A 7,174-nucleotide genomic window follows, 5' to 3' on the forward strand; every position below is an offset into this window, starting at 1 on the left:
CCTCTGCAAGGGGATCTCCAGTGGCCTACTAATGGGCTTTGGATCTCCACTCCACACTCCCCCCATCATTCACTATGGTAAGATTTTTTGTTCTCGCCTTCACTTTTTTAAAAACCAAAATAACTTTAAAGCAGGTCAACAGGGAGATCAAATGATATTACATGTTAACCTGACGGACATCTGCCATAGTCAGCTTTACATTGCTCTTGGTCTCCATGCCCCTCGACTGTGGTCAGAGAGAAGCTTAATCCATGTGGGGACCCTGCAAATCGACTTTGGGCTTCCACGTCACCCACAGCCTTCTGCAAACCACGTGTTCACCACTTAAGCTCTGACACTGCTCCCTTATATTATTTAGGGCAACCTTGGATCACACAGGCTGGTGTTTCTTCCATGTGGACTTAGTTGATACCTCACTTGGATGGCTGTTTGTTTGAAGACAAGCCTTTAGACCCCAGATGCTATTCTTTCCGATAGTTGAGCATCATCTAGTTTCTTCACCACTCTCTGCTATAGTACTCACCTCTTCAGTGACCTCTTCACGAGGGCAATATTGAGTAGGGCCACGTCATAAGAACTAGTTGTTCTTAGATCTGGCTAGAATTAAATGGGAGCTCAAAATGCACTCATAAATCTATGGTTTATATATGTCTCTGGTTCACCTTAGAGACAGAGACACCATGTTCATTTTATGTTTGAGAACATCACCAATCATCCTCCTGGGGCACAAGAATAATTCTACTGAATGTGTCGTTAATTTAACCAATGATATAGAATTGAAAATACTATTTAGAAAAGGAAATGATACACGTGTAGGCCAGCTATGAACCACAATACATGAATTATGGACTTGTACAGATCAAACCCTTTAATGACTGGACACTGTTAACACAAACTGGTGGTTGGTCATAGGGCAACACTTTCAATAATATTCATTCACGGCAGCAGAACCACACCGACCAGATAAATATGTGTCCTAATAAAGCAAGGAGGACATCAAATTAATAAGTAGATGGTCGTCCTGGGCCACCAATCATGGTGCCAGCCTCAAGGCAAGAGATGTGAATCAAAGAGAGATCACCAGCTCTAAAGCCTTGGGGTAGCAGTCATCTGCTTTTAGGGAGTGCCAGCCCTAATTCCAAGGGTACTGGTGAACTTGAAGTAAAGCCTGCGCCCCACCCTGCCGCCCCGTAAACAGCATGGTTTCCACATCGAGTGCTTTTGGTGTGGCCGTGAAGGGTGTTGTGAACCTTGGAAGAGAAGGGTCTCAAGTCCCAGTAGTCTATAGCACCTAGAGGCCTGGACAGAAACTAGGTCCAAAGTGTACAGTTAGGAACCTCGTCCCAGGCATCTTCTCTCCTTGGGTTCTATATAAACTTTTAAGCTTTTTTTCCCCTGTTAGGAGGTTGCTCCTTCCCACTTTCCTACCAACAGAAATAGGATTGCCTTCTCTGAGACCTGCATGGCCTTCTCCCCCATTTTGACTTTAATTTCCAATAAGGTTTCTCTTATCCCTCTGCTAGGAGTATCTGTTAGCTTGGGGGGACCTCAGCACAATTTGCACGGCAGCAACTGAAGGGTCTTCTCCCTCCCCCTGCCCCCTCCACACACACATCTCGAAAATCTGACCCCTGAGGTGCGGTGCAGTCTCCTCTGTTGAAGTGCTTTCTAGGATGTCCTTATAGCTGAGGCGATACATGTTTCCTGGTTGCTAGCCCCATGCTCTGCCTCGTTGCCTGGGAGACAGCATGAGAAGATTCCCTGGGAGCAGGAACCTGCTTCCATCAGGGTGTTTATCCTTATGGTTTGTCCTTCTTTTCTGCCCCATTCGGCCTCCTCAGCCTGGTTGGGGGTCCATTGTGCTGAGGAGTACGCTTGAACGACCTGTCTGTCATTTGGCTCTAAGGTGCTTCCCAGGGGTGGGTTTGGTTCCAGGTCTGAAGGATGTCTAAAGGCCGAAGTCTCAGGGGTTCCACTAACCTGCTTTGTTTTACCATTTTGAATTTTGATCTACGTACATTTTCCTCCCCTCCTGTCTCGGGGCTTTTGAGGATCCCTTTCTGAGCATTCCGTCTTGGCGGTCCCATCACAGTGCTGGCCTCCCTCCTCTGCGAGTCACATGGTGCGTAAGCCCACTGGAACAGTTGCCACCTGGATTCTTTGCTTGTCGTCATTTTTCTTTACTCTGGATGAGGAGAGACCAAGAATGGCAACTTACACGGCCCCTCTCTGGCTATTGTTACCACGGTTGGGTGCAGAGCATTGGCTTTGTCCACTGGACTGTGCCAACTATGCCAGGCTCCACAATGCCTTACCCCAAGGTGTCTGGTCAAAGCGATGACGTTTTCAAAACTTCGCTCCCCATGACCTCCGTTATATGCAGGGATCTGTGCGGGGCTTCAAACGTTCGTGGGAACATCCCCTTATCTTTTCATTGTATCTTTCACAAGCTTTTTTGAAGGTCCCCTCCCATTTTCCACACAGACGAATACACAGGTGCATTGTCTAAGGTCCGTTTGCTCCGTTTGCTTCTCTTTGAATGCGGAGCTCTTTAGGAGAGGGCTCAGCTGTGTGTCTTCTTGCCAACCTGCATCAAGCTGAGCGAAGGCAGGCTGGATGGCCACTGCGCCGCCAGTGTCCTCGGTCTCTCCACAGCAGTCAGCAGTCTGCATCTGTCCTCTTTCGGTTGCTGCTTCTTTTTTCTTTTCTTTTCTTTTCTTTTCTTGGTGTTTACGCTTCTTTTCTTTTTTTTTCTTTTCTTATTTCATTCGGGGAGAAGGATATGGTTTTAGCCTTCCATGTGAGCACAGCAGTCCTTGAACTGTCTAGATAATGTTCAATTTTATAACACATCCCACAAAGTTGGGAGAAATTTCTGGGACACCAGCCACACACCCTTTCTTTCTCTCCCAAACAAGAAGGCACATGCAGAAAGGAAGGGTGTACCATAGGTGCATTCAGTGAGGGCCCGGTGGAGATCTACCATGAGCTACACACGGTGCCAGAAACCACAAGACCAGGAGGAGCAGAAAGAGACATGGTTTGAGCCCTCATGGAGCTTAGAGCCTGTTGGAGCAGACAGACATTAGCCAAAGAATCCCTCAAATACTAGCAAGTCAAAATGATAATCAGTATGAACAGGAGATAAATAATGCTCTGGAAGCATGTAGGAGGGTAGACCATTCTCTAAGGAAGAAAGGATTGAACTGAAATCCAAGGGAACAATAGGATAGATGTTATTACAATGATAAACTTGAAACCACTCCAATTCATAAATTAGGATAAGTCATTCACATACGTTGGTACTTTATTACTGGTTTGAGCAGGATAATACATTGGAAATAACTAATATTTCTTTCTCCATATTTCCTCTCACCTTTCTATCCATTTCCTCTTGCTGGTCCCCAAGCAGTGGGGTGAACCTGCACTTGTCGCATAGGAGGATGGGGTGGGGAGACAGAGCAGGCAGAAACTCAGTCTTTCAGATTTTTGCCGAATTTCACATTTGTTTTTCTAAGAGACTAAGGCTTCAGTGGGGGAACTGAAAAGCATTGGGGTACAATGCTGTAGGGATAAACCACAAATTTCAGAACCTGGATGCCTCTCACTCCTAGATTTCAAAGGTAGAAAAGCCTAAGAGGGAGCAGTGAGGTCGGAGACTGGTTGGGGAAGTGGGAACAGTCTGGGAAAAGAAAAGATGTCCCCTCTTCCTACCCCCCACCCCCAAAAAGCCCCCAGAAGGCAGCCACGGGCAGAGAGAAAGCAGCCCATGATGTTTCTAGGAGAGCTACACAGGGCCGGCTCGTGAGGTTCAGGGGGCAGAGCAATTCCTGGGCCCATAAGCCAGTCCCTCATGCAGTTTTGAGTCCTGGCAACGTCACGTGTCTCAGGCTAGAGCTGGTGTTCAGAGGGTTTTCCACGTCAGACTTGCTAATGCAGGTCACCAGACTTTTCTGCTGAAGGACCTCAAGGTGGTCTCAAACCACTGGCACTGATTAGCAGGGAGCTCGTTAAGTGCACCACTCGGGGACTCCCTGTGCTTCCAGCGGGGCCAGGAAATAGCAGAGTGAGCGAACGAATAGGAAAGAAGGTGCACCTTTCCATGGTCACTGGAGTGATGGATCATCGAGGGCCATCCCAACAGATGCCCGCATGGCCAGATGACCTTGAGCGCCTTCCACACAGACCAATGCCCTGACATCACCCACTTCCCTCTCTGCAATCCCCAGCCCAGAATTAGATCCACCGAGTCACAAGGAGGGCCTTTCTGCCATCTTCATAGAAGGAGAGACCAAAATAAAATCCGAGGGCTCACAGGACAATAAAGGCAGTCCCAAGTTTAGCTCCTTGGTTTCTAGGCTAAGACATATTAATAGGAAATCACTTCTAACTGTCTCCTTCCATTCTGATCGTACACCTGTGTGTCCTGGCACGAAAGTTCAGAATCTCCTCTCTGGGACGGAAGAGCTCAGCCTAGCGGCCATGGGATGAAGGTGAGGCTGGGCCACTTCAGCAAAGGGGTTCCCAAGAGGTGCAGACCAGCCCCGTCTTAGCGTTGCAGCTCAGTGTTGCTTCCCTCTCCTTCCTGTACATTTAGGGACTTGGTAACTCTCAATCATGTCCCTTCATGGCAGGGACATACTGACAATATCTGCCTTTCTCCCTCTCACTCCCCCACCCGCACCCCTGTTGATGACTCAACACCTAGACCTGTGCCTGGAGCATAGCAGGTACTTAATAAATATCTATTAAGCGAAAGATTCCTTCTTTGTATCCTCCACCTAATGGAAGTTCAACCTAGCAAAGAGTTTGGATGAGCTCCAAATAGCCGCCAGGAAGCCCAAGTTTAACAGTTGGGCCCACTCTGCATGAAACCCTGGATACACTCAAAGACAGCCTGATGCCTTGGATAATGTGGCCTAAATTGTTTAAGGCTCAATTTTTTTTTCTTTGCAAATCCAGCTGGGTCTAAATTTCAAAAAATATATATTTTCAACATCTGGAATATAGAATACTTAATTGATCATTCCTACCGCTATCTAGTTGCATAGAAGCCTGGAGGTTAGAACCTGCCAGTTTTAAAATATTATACTAAGCTGTTCAGGACTCTGGCTATTGTGTCAAACTCGCAAGATGAGAGGAACACCCTGTTCACTGCTGAGCACCATCTGTGCAAGGGAGCAGGCCTATGCCAGACCGCGTGCTTATGCTGCCCTCTGGTGGTGAAGTGCTACTACATCTAAACACTTCGGGAAAGTTGGCCCATCACACTCCCTCTTCCTGTGACTTCGTAAACTTCAGAAATATTACTGGTTTTCTGCCTAATCCCCATATCAACTTTAGCTACCGGTGTGCTACTAGTATTCCCACATTCCAAAAGAGAAAAGCGAGGCTCCGAAAAGCGAGCGTGCCCCAATTCACCCCAGAGCCAGAAAGTGAACGGGCGGAATTAGACACAGTTGTGTTTCATTTGGAAGCTTCTAGCACTGATCGTTGAAAGAACTAGAATTCAAAACCGGTGTGTCTGATTCTAAAACCTATATGCTTTCCACTAATGCAGACAAGCCGATATCAATGATAACAGGGTTTTGTGTTTGGTTTGGTTTGGTTTTCAGTTATGCCCAGTACATCTTGTGTACTTATGATTCGTTTAATTAATTAATGATCGCAGCATCCGTTGTAGCTTTGCAAAAGCAATTTTAAAATAAAATTCGGTCTTATGTGGCTGCCATTCGCTCATGTCATCTCACTACTAAACCCAAGCTAAGACTGGGTCCTGATCCCTTAGTTCATGATCTAAAACCATGGACACCCCTTCTTCTCCATTCGTCAACAAGTGTTTATTGAGGTGACCTTCGGCAGTGCCATCACAGTAGACCGCCGCTCCCCCACCCCCACGCCCACCCCCGCACCTCGAAGTTAATTTGTTCTAGAAGGAGCATCGAGATTCGCTGCAGTCAAGTTCCGAATCAGTTTTTCCCATAAGCAATAACTAAAACGGATCAATCCATTCTCGACCACCAAGTTTTTACCCTAGCGTTGCCTTTTCATACAAAACATTGCACAGAAATTTCAAAGCCAATAAGTTCAGAGGTAAATAATATAATTTAAATAAGAAACACAGTATTAAAAAGGTTTTTAACAACTACAGGATGGCCCATACCTTGAGATGGATGAGGATCTGGATCTGTGGACACGGATGTGGAGAGGAGGGATGGAGAGGGAGTCATTGTTTGGAAGAGGAGTCCCCTTCCAGAAAATCAACTGGGAGCTGCTTCTCAGGAGGTTATTTTCCTCCTTTGCCTTTTTTCGCTAAGACGTGGCTGGCTTTCTCTAAAAAAAAAAAAATAACCTGTCTAATGTGATCTGCTGTTGGCATTTCCTTAACTGCTTTCTAAAGGTTTAGTAAATTATCATCAACAATATGATAACATGGTTCCTTATCAGGATTCTTTTCAAAAATTCTTAGGACTCATATTTTTTATCTAAAAACAGTACCAAACACCACAAAAACTAAGAAAATTGTAGCAAAATGCTTGGGACACAGCTGCAAAAGGTTTAAGCAAGGCGTACTCACAACGGCGACTAACTCCGAGTGACTGAAACACGAACTGCTTTTGTTCACAAAAGTCACGTGCGTCGGGTCAGATGCCGATGTTTTGTTCAAGCTCCGATGCAAGATGTTCTCGACATTTCACGTGGAAATCTGATCACGTTGAGTACTGATGGGATTGATTCTACTGTAATTTGCCCAGCGGCTAACAGAAGGTGGACAGTGCAGAAAGGCCTGGCGATCTAAAAATTCAGCTCTTGAAACCCCGAGAAAGCGGTTTTGCCCTGTCCCACACGGGGGTCGCCAGGAGTCAGAGTCCACTCCTTGACAACATTTTGTTTTCAAATGTGCCAAAGACCTAGTCCCGATGCGGTGTCATCCAATCTCGGGGCGACGAGGCGAAAGCCTTGGAACTCAGGAGCTGGTTTCCCCTTCGCTTCTCCAGGGGCGGTGCTGACTGCAGGGCAGCGTCTGTCCATCTGCTGGGTGCGTCTGTCCATCTGCTGGGTGCTGCTGCAGAGACCGGGCCTTGACTTGCCAGTACTCTGCATTTTCTAAATTGCTTAATCAGCAGCACATCCTAGCGTTTTTAAAATTTTTTAAAAAATTTTTTAACTTATA

This window comes from Echinops telfairi, unplaced genomic scaffold (assembly GCF_000313985.2).
Source record: "Echinops telfairi isolate 266 unplaced genomic scaffold, ASM31398v2 ScPeMD7_18;HRSCAF=68, whole genome shotgun sequence".
NCBI lineage: Eukaryota > Metazoa > Chordata > Mammalia > Afrosoricida > Tenrecidae > Echinops > Echinops telfairi.